At 42.9% G+C, this 18769-nt stretch overlaps 1 long non-coding RNA gene across 1 annotated transcript; it reads left to right on the top strand.

The window, feature by feature from the left end:
- The first annotated feature begins 5074 nt into the window (after positions 1–5074).
- On the top strand, positions 5075–9300 carry LOC121020588 (uncharacterized). Its single transcript, XR_005786212.1, has 3 exons — positions 5075–5195; positions 5293–5435; positions 8909–9300. It is a non-coding gene; the product is annotated as an uncharacterized LOC121020588 (long non-coding RNA).
- The last annotated feature ends 9469 nt before the right edge of the window (positions 9301–18769 follow it).

Consider the following 18769-nt stretch of genomic DNA (forward strand, 5'->3'; position numbering starts at 1 on the left):
TTCCAAGATAAAATATTAGGTCATTTCAGGGCTTTAGGTGGGGTGAAGTGAGCTAAATTGGGCCTCAGATTGCTTTTTGGTGTTTTTTATTTTTCTTTTGAGAGCTAAAATATGTGCCTGAATGGGAAGAACAGGAGAAAGGGCATCTGAAATCCTGCCTCATTCATTCATTCAATAAATACATATTGAGTTTCTACTATATGCCCGGCAGTGTGCTAAATTCTGAGGATGTGGCAGGAAAAAATGGACAAGTGTCCTGCTCACCGGGAGCCCACAATATAGACTGTAAACCAGGGGAGAGTGGTTTCGGTCTACTCACTTACCACCCTGGCTCCTTGTTCGCTAATGTGTAAAATAAAGTTGTTAGACTAGATACTCTTTCTCTGATGTCTCGGGTAACTCACGACGGCTTTGGTTCTTAAATCAGAGACCACTTCCTTGATAATGCAAAGAACTGAAAGTTCCAGAGTTTCTAGCTTTAGGGTAGCCAACGGATTGAAAGGGGGAGGCTGAAGAATTTGCAGGGAAGCTCCATTTCCTGAGTCAAGACAGTATTTCCAATGACGTTGAGTGCCATTTAAGATGATGGGCAAGTGGAAATTGAACCAAGGCTCACGTCCCCAGCCGTCCCCGTGGCACCGCCTGTGTTTTGTCTTCTTTTATTCCTTTCCTTTTTATTTTATGTTTTGCCTCTTCATCCCAGTCTGGTACGTGAGACAACTAAATTTGAGACCATGAGCTAGCAAAGTCAGAGCCAGTTCAGGTCAGGCGAAAATGAACTCATCCGTTTCCATTTTGGGGGATAGAGTGGGAAGAAACAGAGACGTGCTCCAACTTCAGAGTCAATTAACACAGAGATGAAAAGCCAGCACAACCTAAGTCTGTGTTTTCCTGAGAGCTTTCTGGGTCCAGGATGAGAGCAGGGGGCCTGGGGAAACTTCAAACAGCCTGCACTTTCCTCTTCTGATGTCCACAGAAACAACAGACTAAAGGAGTCTTAAAGAATCACCTGAACTGAGGTGCCATTTTTGTTGGTACTCCTAATACCATGCTCCTTGTCCTGGTTGGACAAGAAACTCTCTGATTTTTAAAGACCACAGGAAAGTGATAATCAGCTTGGCCATTACATCCTTAACCAGATATTCTGCTGTTGAACAGTTCTATCTATTGCAAATCTCATTCTCTGGGTTGACCTGGATCCCCATTCTATAATTCTCTCCTATTTTCTCCTTCTGTCATTTGCTTTACTGACTAAAGAAAAGGGGGCCAACCATATATTCTTTTCCAGTTGAATACTGCACATCCCACATGCTTGTTTGGAAACAGTGCCATACCTGTGCACTGGTGACCTAGAGACGGCATGAAGTTCATCGTAGGCCCCAAACAATGTTCTCCTGCCATGTTATTTTCCGCAATGTTTGCATTGTCTGGAAAATGTCCTTAGATTTTTCACCAAGTTTCTCCTCCATCTTGAATAAAATCATTCTGGATTTTAATTTTCTCTGGGTCAGCCTGGGGTCACCTATTAACTGAATGAACACAAACAGGTTCTTGGTGCCATCACTGAGTCGTTGCTGAAAATATGAAACCCCTGCAGACCTGGGACCTCCCCAGTAGATATCACTCCCCCACATTATCACATTTCCTTCCTGGACTCATTTGCACTTTATAGCTCTCTTGCTCAGGAATTGCATTGCTAGTCCCTACGGCTCTAGACATCTGTTTTCTTAACATTAATTTCATGTTCTTTTTTTCATATTCCCCAGCTCCTTCTTGCAAAGGATACGCCTTGACCCCAGGGAGCACTGTCGTTCGGATGAAGTGATTGCTCGAAAATGCTTATTTTTAATTCTTTCAAAGCTTTGTGAAAACTTCTTTAAATCTGTACAAACATGACTGATTTTCAGACATTCACTCGGGACTTGTTACATGGCTGCAAACAGCTTCTGCATAGGAAAAGCACATTGTGTTATGTTTGTGTCTCTTATAATCCAAGAGGGTGAATCAGCTCTACATAATATTTAATAAAAACAGCAACTCTTCAGAGAACGGTTACTTCTAGGCAAGAGTGTCTGGGAGATCATGCTTGCCTTTTGTCAGTTGGACTAGAAAGCTTTATTTTCTAAAAATATTTTAATGTGTATTTATTTTTGAGAGAGGGAGAGAGACAGAGAAAGAGCGAGAGAGAGCGAGAGAGCATGTGCAGGAGGGGCAGAGAGAGGGAGACAGAGGATCTGAAGCAGGCTCCATGCTGACAGCCCAGAGCCTGATGTGGGGCTCGAACTCACAGACCACGAGATCGTGACCAGAGCCAAAGTCGGACGTTTAATGGGCTGAGCCTCCCAGGAGCCCTAGAAGGCTTTATTTTAGACGGTAGCTTTATTCTGTCCCTTTTTTCAGAATTTGGCAAACTGACCTGTATGACCCAAGGTCCACAGACAATAGTAATTCATCAAACGGTTCTCAGATGGGCGAATAGCTCCTTTCGCTGCTTGAATGGGCTCCCTCATCTGTGAACGACTGTTACCATTCTGATGGCGAGTGGAAGATTTCTAAAACGTTCCTTCCAATTTCACACCAGATTTAGAACCAAAATAGAAGCCTTGTCCTTACTTTAACTGGTACTGTATTGACCAGGAAACAGAAAAGTTGCCTGCAGACTGGAAGCTAGGGAAGCCAAAGCGCAAAAGAACCAACACACTGATCTAAAGACACACGACGAGCCACCAGGCAACCTTGGAAACGAATCCAGATTCTCGCCTCATAATCCGCCGCTTACTGCCTCCCGAACATACGACGTACTAGAAAGAGACACATCTGGGTTCAAACCCCAACGGTCACTGGTAGATGCTGTGACCTTCGATGACGGTTTCTCTGAGCTTCTGTTTCCCGATCAACAAGGTTGTTGTCAAACCTCTCTCGGAGAGTTGTGAAGATCAATAAAGTGATGTCAGAGCGATGAGGATAGTGTGCGGAACGCATCTGGAAGCTGCCATTTCAGCAACATATTCCTACCTCCATGGATTTTCCTTAATGATTTCTACTTTAAAATAAACATTAATAACAAAACCTTGCGTATTGCCGCTTAGCTTCCGGATCTCTGGTGCTGCATATATAAAAACAAGACAGGGGCTATTGAGCAGGGCACGGTCATGAGAATGGGGTCTTGATTGTGGACATAAGTCCAAGACTAATTCAGAGTGGATGTGAGAAAGCAAACTCTTCTGGAAATTCATCTCTGTCTGTACCTCTGTCTTCAGGTCTTTGTGTTTTCCCCTCATATCCTAAGTTTCTGGCCACTACTTGTTTCTGATTATTATATTGTCATGCTTCATTTTCTTTATTTTTCTCCTATCATATATATTCCATATATATGCTCTTTATCTCTTAATTCTTTTCCGGCTTCTCTTGTTTATTCCCTGTGAATATATTAAGCCAGAAAACTGGAACATCTTCATATTGGTGAAGTCACAGTTGTGGGATTCTATATCCTGGAAAAGTATGTCACGCAATCTCCCCACGTAAAGAACTGACTTATTAAAATCCATATTCTTGGGCTCCAACCCATATCTAATGAGTCTATCTGGAGTGAGGGGTATGTGGGCGAGGGTGCAGGGAATTTCTATTTTTAACAAATGCCCCAAGTAGTACTTCTGATCTGACAAATTTGAGAAAAAAACTTTCCCCTTTGGCCAGGTAGTTTTACATGGTTTACTGGCTCTGGGCAGCCTGTACCAAAATCATGAGTCTGAGAGAGCTAGGTGAGAGAATGTGGATGAGTTTATACCAATTCATGCCCCTTTTGAGAAAATGTATTCTCTAATGCATAGCCTAAGGGTCTTGGTTTAGAGGAATCCTCTTTTTATTTATCGGACAGTGTGCTACAGAAGCTTTAGAATTCATACACAATGATAGTCAAATGATTTTATTTTTTACGCTGGAGATGTACAAAGATCGCTGTTAAAGAAGGGAAGTTTAAACAACAGAAATCAACAGGCTTGTCTCAAATTCTAAATGGTCCCTGTCTCGTTGCTGCCCTTGTAACACGTAAGATGGTTTACATTGTTATTTCTGATTGTTGGCTTTTGTCCTGAACCCCATTCTCATCTAGGGAAGAAACTAGTTGAAACATGGCGGGCACAAGCAGAAGGTACAACTTCGATGTTTTGGGGATTGTGTGGCTAAATATCCACAGAGATAGGGACACGATTTGCAGCCTGTCCTACCCACACCCAACCTTATAAGAGAGGATACCTCCCTAGGGGTGTCTCCAAAGATCTGCGAATTTGTCACTCCAGTTTCTTCAGACACGTAAGCGATCCGGAACATTTTGTAAAGTTAGCTTTTTGGTAGAATCCAACCATTATAACACCTTAACTTTGAAGGAAAAGAATATAGAACTACTGTGCCAATAGGTCAAAGTGGATTCTGAAAGATGTCCTGCCTCGTGTGAAACACGCTCTCGCGTTGAGTATGCGTGCCTCAATGGCTCACTGAAGGTCATCTTGCCAACGACGGCCATTGACCCCCAAAGCAGTGGCCCACCAGCCAGCGGCATTTGATGATGGGTGATTAAGAAGGGGTGTATTAAAGGCCATTGCCAGCAAGTTGATAAGGGTTAATGCAGAGAAGAAGCAGCACGTGGAAACAAGCCAGTTTGTTGAGCCAACACAAGACATGCTAACCGAATCGTGTTCTGCTAGGAGAGCTGGGAAAATAGAGGAGCTCACCCTGCGGGGCAGACCACACACACCTGGTATGCTGTGTGTGCCACTCACGGAGATTCCATTCACATGTGTCACCAGAAAGAGCTTTAATTTCTGAACACTTCTAGAAATCAACTGACGCCGTTTACTCCAGCGGGAATGGCAGGCAGCCATCCTGGAGGATATTAAACAGTCCTCTCCCGTCTCCACAGTGGCTTATTGTCTCAGCATAAAAACATTTGTTTAAATATTAAACAGTGAAATCTCGCCTGGTCATTAAAGCCCATAAAAAAAAAAAGAAGAACAGGACGGAAATTGGTTAATAATCTTAGACTTTGGCCAACTGAGTGGCTGGAATGCCATTTGTCTTGATGGCATGTCAACCACCCAGAGGAAGCCCCGTACATCACAAAGCCGGCTTCGTCCTCACACTGTTTACAGGACCCTCGTGATACGTGCTTCTCGTCTCCTTAAACGTGCGTCTGCCCGGTGAGATCGCTTGCAATTTTCTCAAAGGCCGTTTTGAATAGCTGTGAGCATCTGGATTCTAAATTCCTATTTACCCCATAAGAGTGTTTTGATCTAGGAAGGACATACTGAGTGAAACGTGCTTCTTCAATCAACGGCAACTCAATTAAAATCGACCAGGACGCTTTTCTCAGTTCCCTTCCATTCCAAAGTATTAATGGATACCCACCAGGAGCTTGTCTTCTAATGGAGAGTGAAAAGGTAGGGAAGGTTCCTCTACTACATGCCACATATTATCTGACCAGAGGAGATGACACCCTAGTTAATGTGTCACCCTGATCCTAATGGCTTTCTCCTTAAATGGATTTACTAACATGGCTATCCACCCCTTCATCCATCACTGATATATTTCCATGGGTCTTCCTACAACTTCTGTCAAATACAATGATAAGTAAGGAAGAAAGATGTCGGGCCACACTTTTCTTTTCTTTCTTTTTTTTAAATCTCTATGTTTATTTTTATTACTTATTTTTGAGAGAGAGACAGAGTGTGACAGGAGGAGCAGAGAGAGAGGGAGACACAGAATCCGAAGCAGGCTCCAGGCTCTGAGCCGTCAGCACAGAGCCCAATGTGGGGCTCGAACTCACAGACCGTGAGATCACGACCTGAGCCGAAGTCAGACGCTCAACCGACTGAGCCACCTGGGCAACTTGAGGCCACACTTTTCAATCACCGGTCTACTCAGATTTGTAGCTCTTTCCCCAAAATGGGTGGCATTCTCAGAAGAATGAAATACTGTCATTGGTTTATCAATAAAAATTTTAGAGTTCCCTTAAACATCTTGAAGTCAGTATATCAATAGCATAGATAGATGAAGGATAGCTATTTTGCTAACAGTAGTTGTTATTTTTTCATTGGAATGTGATTGTTTGGGTTGAGTATAGACATATTTATTTAACTAGCTTTCAAACAACATTTGATATAGTATCTCAATAGCAGTGATGTGAATTTTGTGTGTGATACAGATGAGGGTAGGGGTTCCAGCCTCCTTTATTTAAATAGTTACCTGCTGGGGCGCCTGGGTGGTGCAGTTGGTTAAGCATCTGACTTCAGCCAGGTCACGATCTCGCGGTCGGTGAGTTCGAGCCCCGCGTCGGGCTCTGGGCTGATGGCTCAGAGCCTGGAGCCTGCTTCCGATTCTGTGTCTCCCTCTCTCTCTGCCCCTCCCCCGTTCATGCTCTGTCTCTCTCTGTCCCCCCCCCCAAATAAATAAAATGTTGAAAAAAAAATAAAAAAATAAATAAATAGTAACCTGCTGAGCATGTACCATGTGCCAGGCCTAGTTCTAGGTGTGAACTGGGACAAAACTCAAGATCCCAAGAGAGCGTCACATCCTAGAAGCCAGGGGCAGAAGGGATATCGAGGAGAATAAAGCAAGCAAGTTACATCAGATGCCACCAGTCATAAGTCAGGTGGCATGGGCACCGAGGGCTGAGTATGGGTTTGACAACAAGGTCATTGCCGACTCTGCTAGTAGCTAGAGTACGAGTCAGGAGGTTGGAAGCCTGCTTGGAAAAGCTTAAAAGAGAAGAGAGAAGAGAAATCGAAGGACGTTCCAAAGAAATTTCACTTCAAGGAAATGTTAGCGAGTGGGACCGTAGCAGGAGAGTTTGGTCAAGAGAAAGTTTCTATTTTTTAAGATGAGAGAAAACAAAAGCATGCTTGAAGGCTAATGCAACTGAAAGTCAAAAGATGCGTTGCTTATAAAACCAGAGCAAAGAGCAGAAATCAAACTGTACTCGTGGGGGCTGTAAAGCGAAATTAAAATCTAAACCATGTTTTAATATGAATAAACTTGCTGAGTCCACAACCGGTAGGTAGCTTTTAACTGCAGCAATCTGAGCTGTGTGCTAGAGACTGTTGAGTATTTTCATGTCAAGCTTTTATTTAACCAGGACGTTTTGGTCAAGAGCCTGATATGAAGTTTCCCTGAAGTGGATTTGAATGGTGTAAAATGTACTTAACCCTAAAACTGCATTGAGTAGTCTTGAGTCTTTTATGGTTTATATGATCCCTTAAGAAGTTGCAAGAAGTCTCAGGGTTAATATGATGAGCACTGTAAAATATTGAGTATAATACATAGGCAGATAGACTCATTTGGGACTAACCCTTTTATACTAACCTGTAAAGGGCCAGGTAGTAGGTAATTTCAGTTTTGCAGAGCCTAGGGTTTCTGTTGTAACTACTTTATTCCACCGTTGTAGACTAAATGTAACCACAGACAATGCTAAAGGAATGAGTGTATTCCAACAAAATTTTGCATGCAAAGGAAGACAGAGGACCAGATATGGACCATGGGCTATAGTTTTCCAGCCTTTGCCCCAGAGGATGATTTATTTTAAAAAAAATCTCTTGATGTTAGATAATATTATATTATGGTTAAGGCTGCAAAGCCTCAGGTAGCCTTGGGTGTCTCCCCCCCCTTTTTGGAACTGGTGGATTGACATAAGTAAATCCCTGACGTGAAGGAATATTACAGCATTCAATTTTCAGATTGTAGAGCCAGAGAAAGTGGTTTGGGATGACTTTGTGCAAATCACTTAGTCTGTTTAGGTCTTGGTTTACTCGTCTATAAAATGGGGAAAAGATCTATTTCATGAGATGATTGTGAAGAGTTATGAGTTCTTTGTGTGTGTGTGTGTGTGTGCTTGTTTTACCTATATCTCCTTGTTTCCCTGGATGTTGGCTCTTTGGCATAATGTTGAGTATGAAAATTTTCACGTATGGGTTTTTTAGTGTCTGTCATTTGGATGTCACGCAAGTGGAGGTTTGTGGTAAATCTCTTCGATAAGACACTTCACCCACCAAAGTCCACCTTCCCAAACCTCTACATCCTACCTTGATTCTCCAAGTCAAATGACGATTTTTAGTCTTAGTATGGTAGTTTCTCACAGCTAGTGATAATATCTTTGAAAGAGTTTAACCAGCTTCCATTCTTTGGTTTGTGAGGATGGCAAAGTATTAAAATCAAAACCCTCATCCAGTGATCTTCGTCTGTGTGAGCTACTGTGTTGAGATGTGGTCACTTGAGATGGAACCATGTGGGAGCAGGTCCTGTTTGTCAGAGTGATACTGTCTCTTGTTGGTTGTGTACATCACAACTGCCCTCTTGGCACTCTTGGGTCTGTCTGGACATAAAACACTAGACACCTGCATGTTCACATTCTCATGCCTTCCAGAATGTCTGGAGATTTGGTGAGCTACACGTTGCCCGAGGCCTGGCTGATAGAAGTTTGTATCAGCCCTGCCGGACAGGACTGGTCACATCTGTGTCTAACTTAACCCCACAAAGTGATGGAAAGCGTCTTAACAAATGAAGAAAACCCAACTTCCCTTTCGTCTCCATTCGGCATTGGGAGTCCCTGCAACTCAGGGAGCAAATGGGTCATCTCCTTGAACTTGCTGGGCTAGAGATGAGTTATAAGTAGAAGACAAGCCCACATATACTTCATCAGATGCCTCTGTAGGAAATACTATTCGTGTCCCCATGTTAGATGAGCCACCGAAGCACAGAGAAGTTAATAATCTTACCAGGTTATGGATCCTTTGGTCCCCTTGTGTCCGGGATCATCCCTTTGAGGCCATTACACTGGCCTGTCCATCTGAACGTGTTTTCTTCTTGTCTTCCATGGCACTTATGGATTGCATTACAATGGCCTGTTTCCCTGTTGCAGGACTTTGCACGGTGTCTCATGCTTAGCAGCGGTTCTATAAACTTCTGGTGATTCCATGCAAGAGGAAATGGTGTCAATGACACGAGATAAAAGCACTCATGCAAGAAAGAACTGGCTGAGGACATATTTAAAACAAAAGGGAACACTTCTCTCAGACTCATCAAGATGTATACATGGAACACGTTCAGCTTTGCCGCACGCCCCTCAAACCTCAATAAATGCATTGAAACAGAGGGGCGCCATTGCTGTAAGGACACTCATTGGCGAATGCTGCATCTTATTTCAATTCTAGTCGGCAACCCCCAATCCCACCATGGCATAACTCCATTACAGAAAATAAAACAAATAAATTCAGCAGGATGACAAGGAACAATAGCAGGGGCCAAAAGGAACAGAGGGAAGAAACTGGCCCAAACCGTTTTGTATTCTTCAGTTCTCTTTCATTTACTCCTTTTTGCAGGTCACTTTCCTTCTAACGAAACGAGTGGAGATGCTCCCTGCATTTCCCGTCTGTTGTTACTTATCTAGATGGGTGGTAAGTGCATTGGGTAGAGGTCACGTCTACACTCTCCAAGCCTTTCCAAAATATTTACACTATCGGTGGGGCCGATCCTTGTTCACAAACCCGACCCACCAGAGAAAAGAATGCAGAGTCTGTAGGAACCAACCAGCCTCCACTTGTGCTCAGGTTAAACTTTCCATCCCAATGCCAGACCACAAACAGCAGAGCGCCCCAGAAGTTTCCTGGAAATTGGGCAACACTGAGATGACCTTAAATCAGTGTTGCCTTGGAGATGGCTGCAGTGTGTTGGAATCAGCCCCGGAGCCGCGTGCCTGTCCCCGCTGACCTTGCCAAAGGGAAGGGCAAGGTCAGGAGGCCTTGGAAGAACCAATTCTGTGTGGCATATTGGTTTGGGAAAATATGTTTACACATTAAACCTCTTCATCTTTGGGTGTCTCCATTTGCCAACTACATGATCTCCTCTTTTGAATCATGGCATCGTCTCTTTGGTTCTCAGAGAAGGCTTATATTATGTGTGATGGCAAGGGCGGTTGTGATTAAAAAGTCGAGGTGTTGGACAGACCTAAGTCTCTGTATCTTCGAGTTAGCTGTTAGCAAGGTGATCAAATGCCAAAGAGAGAATTTGGTTTGCCTTTCTTTCGTGCCAACCCAAGGCTCGTGTCCTCCTCTCTTTGGTCCTTCCACACCATTAAAACAAGACTGGGTCTCAGCACAAAGACACTGCACTTGAATCTGAAGCTTTACTCCCATCACTGCTGCATCAGATGAAACCTTAGAAATCTCAGAGACCTTAGAAATCTGTAACCTGGCATCTAAGATCCTTGTTACTTATTCTTAAGGAACAAAGAACCTGCTGTTGCGTAGGTGGTAAAGAACACCCAAACTCCTCAAACATCATTTTTACTCTAAGGGAAACACTTGTCAGACTCCAGTCGTTTCAGATAGGATTCCTGAAAAAGACATTTCTTTCATTCTTCTCTCCCTACAGGCATAAACATTCTGCATTTTACACTTGAGACATACAATGTTATCTACTTCTGGTGTCTTATGTAACTTTTTAGGAATGCTAGGAGACTTTCCGGGCTCCGTGAGGTTGGGAATGGGGAATGGAGAGAAAGGCGTTGGAGGTATGGAGGGGGGTGGGGTGGAGAATGGGGAGGAGAAGAAAAATCCACTGTTTCCATACATCAACTGAGTTGGCTGTTTGTGACAAGAAGTTATTGCAATTAAGATACAAGCCGGATGTGTGGGCTAAACAATTTGAGCTGATATCACAGGCATTTATTGATAATGAAAACTCAGAGGAAGGGAGCTGGAAAACGGTTGTCTTTAGCGGTTTCCTAGGCAAAGGGACAAACCATACGGGTTAATCAAAAATTACCGCATCTTATCTAGGAGAAGAGAAAACTGTTTATTTTACTGCAAAAGGAATGTTTCTGTCAAGTTTTAACGTCAACCTTTTGGGTTAGGGCTTTACATTGTACACTCTGCCACACAGGCACATTGTTTTGCTTCAAACAATCATTTTGGAGTTGCCGGATGACCTGGCAAATGGCCCTAGCTATAAGAATAAGGGATAAACATTCAGAGGAGATCGCATCCAGAATACCTTGATTGTGTGGGCCACCTGAACCCGATTAAACCTGAATTTGTCTATCAGGAGAATAAGTAAATACTCCCTCTATACCTAATGAACTAAAATGGATTTTGTTTGAAATTATGCTATTTTCTTTTTCTTAAAAAATGTTTTTGAAATGTCTTATTTATTTGTGAGAAAGAGAGTGCACGGGAGAGGGACAGAGAGAGAGAGAGAGAGGAGACACAGAATCCAAAGCAGGCTCCAGGCTCCGAGCTGTCAGCACAGAGCCCGATGTGAGGCTCAAACACACGGACCCTGAGAACATGACCTGAGCCAAAGTCGGTTACCCAACCGACTGAGCCACCCAGGCACCCCTGAAATCATGTTATTTTCAAGCAAGACGTTATCGGGGAAAAAACAAAAACAAAAACAAAAACAAAATCAAACAAAAAAACAAACAAAAAAAAATAAAAATAAAGTCCTGAAATATTCTTTGGAAATGCAGTGGTAAGTTAATGAAAATAATTAGTAAATATCAGAACTCTTGAGAGAGACTACTTTAAAAGTAAAATATAAGAATAGAGCACTTTAGATAAATGCTAAGGAGAGAGTAAAAAAATCTGGAAATATTGCTAACATATCCAGGGAAATGCAAAGACAGTATAAAGAAAAGGCATGAAGTTTTCCAGAGAGTAACACTTCAAGATCCTTTACTAAAAAACTAAATGGTGCATATGAAATGAGCCTTCATAATTAGTCACCACACCTTCATTGCCCTCCTAAAAAAGGCACTTTGAAAATGACCTCATTTCCTATTTCTCTTGGATGAACACATTTATTAGCATGTTCATTTTCTCATCCTCCGTCGCATGACTAAGAAAGTCAGGTCACTTATCACCAATAAAACAAAAATTGGAAAAAAAAAGAAAAAAAAAAAAGAAAAAAGAAGAAGAAAGAAAAGAAAACAAAAATTGGATACAGATGGTTCCCCAAAGCATATCTACGTGAAAAAGATTGGCCTGCTAGGTTACTGAATGATACGAATGGGGTAATATCTCATTTGGGTTTTTATCAAGCTCAAAATCGCTCAAGCCCAGTCTGCATCAGTTCACAGACTTTCCAGAAACCACTCAGGTAAGTTGTTTGAGTTGGAACACACCTGAGATTATAATAAGGACTTAGGTTGCTTCTGGAAGACCTTCTAATAAAAGCTGAGTGCCAGAGAATTCGGATGAGCCGTCCCGGCTTTCAATATTTAGATAACGTTAGTGTCCGTTCTAGTTGGAAAGTGGCCTGTGTTGAATTTATCTATATCATAGACCATTACGGTGCCCTCATGGAAGATAGACTGTCTGGCTATCAGAAACAAGTAGTACGGCTCTGCTGTTCTCTGCAGAACTTTTTCTAGGAAAGCAGAGAGGACCCAGTAGGACCCAGTAGTAGAGGACCTGTTCCTTGTGAAGCATGGAACGATCCATCCTGTGGCCCGGCTTTCCCTCTCTCCATGAACACGTTCTAATCGGGCAACCAGAAATAGTATTCTATCTGGACCCAGGTGACAGATATGTTGGTGAAATAGATGCATACGAAGAAATTAACTTCCTTAGATATGAAGAGATTCATGTGCGTTGTAGACCAATCGAAAGAGCCAGAACTGGGGCACCAAGACTTAAAGCAGCTGCATTCTGAGGAGGCTCAGTTTCCCTGGCAACAGCAGCTCTGTAGACACGAACCTTGAATTTCTTTTAATGTTGTAGAGAAGAACACCTAAGCGACCATAGGTGGGGTTTTAGCCAGGTGTGTTTACAAAATCTTCCTGGAGTTTCCCTTACCGGGGGAGAAAGAGGAGATTTGTAAAATTTTCCAGATACGGGCTGAAAAAAAGCTTAGAGGCTCTTATTCCACGTGTGTCTATTCCGTTGTTTCTAGAGTATCTTTGAGGGTTGATATAGATGTTTCAAGACCCAAATTAACCATTTCGTGGGCCAACCCATTCATCATTTGTGTGTGTGTGTGTGTGTGTGTGTGTGTGTGTGTGTGTGTATGTGATCATACTCTTAGGGAAACTGAGGGGAGGAAAGATTTGGTAGCTGTCAACATCTTACATCATCGCATGCACTTAATACAATTTCCAGAAAAGAAACGAATGCCAATAAAGCACTGCTCCTCAATTCTTCCCGCTCACCTCACTCTTCATTGAGCAAGGACCACTACTCAGAATTACACTCCTCCTACATGCTTTACTTGCCTTCCTTAACCCCTAGTTTGGGCAAATGTGTCATCTTGACTTTAATTTATTCTCTACAGGGTTCATTATACCTGTGGTTGCTTTTCTATAGCATCACAGGGGATCAGAATTGCAAGCATGATCTTACCAAGGAAAGGGAGCCATATTTATCAACTTTCATTTGAAGCAAGGTCTCTCTCACACCTAAGTCTGATCCTCTGGAGTGGTACAGAATTAGTCTGCTTTCTTTTTTTTTTTTCTCCCCTGTGTTTTGCACGGAGAGCAGTTTTAGGTGTAAAGAAAAATGGAACAGATAGTACAGATAATTTGCATACCTCCCCTCCTGCATTCATTTCTCCCTATGACCAACATCTTGTATTATTGTGATACGTTTGTTATAAGTGATAAGCCGGTATTGATACAGTAAAATTAGGTAAAGTCTGCTGTTTTGGGGGTGCTCTTGATGTTGTGCAATATATGGGTTTTGACAAATGCATAATGATGCATATCCGCCATTCTAATATCACATAGAATCATTTCACTGCTCTAACACTCCTCCACGTTCCAACTACTCATCTCGCTCTCCCTGCCCCAGTCCCTGGCAACCACCCATCTTTCCCTGTCTCTACCATTTTTCTTCTTCAGAATGTCCCATTGTCCTAAAAATACAGCATGTAGCCTTTTGAGATTGGCTTCTCTCACTTAGCAATATGTGTTTAAAGTTCCCCCCACATCTTTTCATGGCTTGACCCCTCATTTCTTTTAACTGCTGAATAATATCCCATTGTATGGATGTAACACGGTTTATTTATCCACTTACCTGTTGACGGATGTCTTGATTGTTTCCAGTTTCTAGCAGCTATGAAGAAACTACTCTCAACATGTGAGCGTGGGTTTTTATGTGGACGTAAGTTTTCAATTCATTTGGGTAAATACCTAGAGGTATGATTGCTGGATCGTAGCGTAAGACTATGTTTAGTTTGGTAAGACATTGCCAAACTGTCCTCTATGTAAAAAAAAAATTTTTTTAATCTTTATTTTTGTGAGAGAGAGAGAGTGAGCAGGGGAGGGGAAGACAGAGAGGGAGACACAGAATCTAGAACAGGCTCCACACTCTAAGCTGTCAACACAGAGCCTGACGCGGGGCTTAAACTCATAGACAGTGGGAGATCATGACCTGAGCCAAAGTCAGACGCTTAACTGACTGAGCCACCCAGGTGCCCCCAAACTGTCTTTTAAAGTGGCCCTGTGAGAAGGAAATATTCTGAAACTATTTTTGGAAGGAGCACAAAGGTGCACACACACACACACACACACACACACACACACACACGTATTTTTAAAGTAAGCTCATTGCCCAACATGGGGCTTGAACTCACGACCCTGAGATCAAGAGTTGCATGCTCTACCAACTGAGCCAGCCAGGCACACCGCAAGAAGACGTATATTGCATGAAATTCATTTGCCATTTGTATATTGCAAGATATTGAAGATAAACTAAGTAATAGAAAAGAGTCTATGATTTCTTTCTTATATTAAAGGGAAACCCAATACTATTCACACATGATGAAGACACAAATACATCTTATTTTAGTTTATTACATAACTCTCAATGTAATTAACCAATTCCATTGTATATCTAACCCTAGAAGAGTGCCTGGCATATAGTGTGCCAATGATGAGGCCCTCGATTTGCAAACATTATTCTGGTCTTTGCCTTTATCCCTTCCTGAGTCTCAAAGTCCTGCAGCCTCAAATACCCCCCCCTGCCCAGAGCCCTTGTCATCGTCATGGCCATCTGCACCCTCTGCCAAAGAGCCAGAGGAACAACAAGGGTGCGGGCCATGCATTCTGCATGCGTTTTCTATTGCTGGGCTGGATCTATGTCCTTGACCTGTGGCAAAATCATTCATGTGGCTGATTCCATTGTTGCCGTGAGAATCAGGCTTTTGTGTTGTCATGGTAGATAGCAGCAGCCACTGCTTTCCCCAGCCACCCAAATACCGTCCTACCCCTCTCTCTACAATAAGTGATTCGTATGTCCTGGAAACAGAATGTCCTCTCTTCCCTCCATCTTGCCTTCTTTCCTTAATGTACTGAGGGTGACACTGCAGGGTGATAGACATAAATAAGACACTGCTCTGTCTAGAGAAGCCGAGCTTCAGAGAGAGGGGTAAACATGTAATTGGAAAAGTGTAGGGCCATGCGTTAAGTAAGATATCCGTTCAGAATGCTCCCAGACCGCAGAGAGGTGCTGGAAGTTCCTCTAGGGTGTCATGGGGGTGGGGGGTGTGAGGTTTCGGCTAAGCGTTGAAGCGTGAGTAGGAGTCTGTTTAAAACAGATGGGGATGTGGAGGGTAAGATCGAATGAGAAGTGAGTCCTACTGATTAACATATCTCTGCAGAAGAAGTTAAAAAAAAAAAAAAGCATCTGGCTAGAAAGAGGTAGTGGTGTGGAGGAAGCAAAGAACATCTAGGAACATTTTCACAAACCTTCCCAAAGCAGGAGAGGCCCAGCACGGCCAGAGGCCCCTGAGACCGGGCAGGGTGCCTGCTGGTACCCCCCCCCCCCGGTGCCTGGAGATGTGCATTTGTTCATGGGTGAGGGTCACCTAGTCTCCGATTTTGCACGAGACAAGCCCTGCTATCTGGGAAGCCAAAGCCTTAGTGTTCTGCATAGCTCAGAATATGGAGTGTCACGATCACTTGCTGGGAATCAAAACTGAAAAGTGAGTACCCTTCGTTCTTCAGATGGAAGAACCAAATCAGTGCTTGGCATTCCTGGACCAGCAGCATCAACATCAGCGGGAACTTGCCAGAAACGCAAATGTCCGGGCCCCACTCCAGATCTTCTGAATCAGAGCCTCTGGAGGTGGGGCCCAGAAATCTATGTTTTAACAAGTTCTCCAGGGAATTCTGATGCTGGCTGACATTTGGGAACCGCTGCTTTAGACAACTGGAGTTGTCCATGAGAGGAAGACTGAAATTTTAATCAAGCCTTTGTTTCTAGCATTAATAAGCCAGCTTCCAGTGAGAGAACAAACCTCATACAACTCAAAGGATGGGCCAGTGTTAGGATTTTAGCACAACTGGCCCTGAGTAATAGAGTGAAACTGATCTAATCCGATGCTTCACTTTCTGGAGATGGAGCAAATCTTCTGGATCTGGGCAAAAGAATAGAACGCTTCATAAAGATTACTGAACTATAAAAATTACGGTGTTTTATTGACGCACGTTGACAGTTCAGTTGTAAATGTTTATAGCACTTCATAAAGCATGTGAGAAAATACATCCATCCACGTGAAAGACATAGCAGTAATCGAGGTTTGAGCAGCATTGGCCGGGGCTGGGGGGCCCTCTGTAATAAAGCCAGAGAAAGGGGGCTAAGGGCCAAGCCGTATTGATAAATATTTACAAGCAAGTCACTGAAAAGTGAGAGAGGTTCTATTCTAGTCGAAAGGCAACAGGTCATTCTTGAATAGTGGCCTCTGAAACTGGAAACAAATTTGTTGCTGAAATACAAATTGGAGGAAATTGCTTTTGTGGGAAAACATTTCCTCTCCTCAGTGGGTTTCTCTTTTGTGTTCTGCCTGTTCTGATCGTGGAATTTCAGAGGCAACTGGGACCTCCTGATAGGGGCTTGGCTTCTGTTCCGAGCTCCCCCGTCTCCCCCCGCCAGTGGCCTTAGGCAAGGTGCCTTCTCACCGCGTCTGCTTTTTCTCATCAGAGATGGTTACCTTATCACCTAACTGCCCGTCAAATGCTGCAAGAACTCCAGATGATTGTTTCTAAATACAGAGCCTAAAATAAAATAAAATAAAATAGCTCAAGGAGCTCACGGCAGTCACCCCAATTTTCTTCTCCCTGCACTGTGCGTTCCTAAGTCTGAAGATTTTAAATCATGGCCCAGAGTTTGATTCTGTCAGGAAATCTTCGACATGGAAAGGAGTTTGTGCCTCTGAAAAACGTGAACAACAGGAAACCAGGACAGTTACCTTTTTCTTCAAATAATGACAATTGTCAAACCGTGGTATCATGCACGGACTTTTTTTTTTTAAAGTGCCTCCCGAGTCCACCTCCTTGAAGTCACTGTTCAGAGGTCATTTGAGCGGAGAGCTTACAGAGTGATATCAAAGGGTGGGGGGGATGGAAATAGGGGTGCCGCTCTTTCCCATGTGCGGTTTGGCGGGGAGCTCAGATGAGAAAGGAGAACACAGACCTCGCTGGTGTGGGAGAAGGCGCGACCACATAGGGACGAGTATTAAGTTGAATTTCGCCAACTCTTCAAAAGACACCCTTAGAAGAAAAGACAGCTTGGAATGAGGGAAACTATTTGTAAGGCGTATCTAAGGAGGGGTATCTAGCATCCCGCGTATATTAAGAACTCCTACACGGCGACACTAAAAAAGACAGATAACCAAATTCAAGATGGCAGAAGACTGAAATGGGCACTTGGCCAAAGGAGATACTTGAATGGTCAATTAGCATATTCAAAAAGTGCTCAAAACCAATAGTTTTCAGGACGATGGGAGTTACAACTGCAATGAGATGGTACTATATGTCTACCAGAATGGTTAAATTTAAAATGTTTACTTATTTATTTTGAGAGAGAGAGAGAGAGAGCGTGCGCGCTCAAGCAGGGGAGGGGCAGAGAGAGAGAGGGAGACAGAGAATCCCACGCAGGTTCTGCGCTAAGGATTTAAGAGAAGTAAGAATCTATGTCCACAAAAAGGCTTGTACAAAAATGTTCATGGCAACTGTATTCATAGTAGTTTTAAATTGGAAACAGCACAGGTGTCTACCAGTAGGATAATAAGCAAATAAATGGCAGTGTATTCACGTAACGAAACGAATTCATATAGTTTATGTAATGTTCAGCAAGAAGGGGCAAACTACGAAACACATGGCGCTGTGGATGGGTCTCAAAAACAGGCTGAATAAATGAAACATTACAGAAAAACATACATGATAAGCGATTCCTTTATATGAAGTTCCGAAACAGGCACACAAATCTATGTTGGAAAGAAATCTAAATGGTGGTCGCCTCTGGGAGGCTATGCATGTGTATTTACTGGGAAGGGACAGGTGGAAAGTTTCTAGAGTGATGGTAATATTCTGCCCTAGTCAGTTCACGCTGCTGAAACAAAAATATCACAGACTGGTTGGCTTCAACAACTGTGAAATAATAAAAACTCAACCAAGTAAATTTGAAGATCTAATTGGCTTTGTTAAGTGATCGTGAATCAGGCTGCATCCCATCTGGCAAGTAGTGAGATGCTCCAAGGAATTGTACAAGATGGGCAGTTTTTTTTTTCTCCCAGAAAGAAGGTAAGACAATAAGTTATTAGCAAAAGAAAAGAAAAGGTTATTTCAGGCAAGGTCACCTTCTCTTAGGGAGAAGGGAAGATGTTCTGATTAGATGGATTGCCTTTTCTTCCTTTGGGGGTTGGAGAGAACCCATGTGACAGATTACCTCATTGGTACTGACCTGAAAATTCAAGATTGGTTGGTTTAAAATTCTACTGTTGGAGA

This window comes from Herpailurus yagouaroundi, unplaced genomic scaffold (assembly GCF_014898765.1).
Source record: "Herpailurus yagouaroundi ecotype Mexico unplaced genomic scaffold, PumYag 250, whole genome shotgun sequence".
Taxonomy (NCBI): Eukaryota; Metazoa; Chordata; class Mammalia; order Carnivora; family Felidae; genus Herpailurus; species Herpailurus yagouaroundi.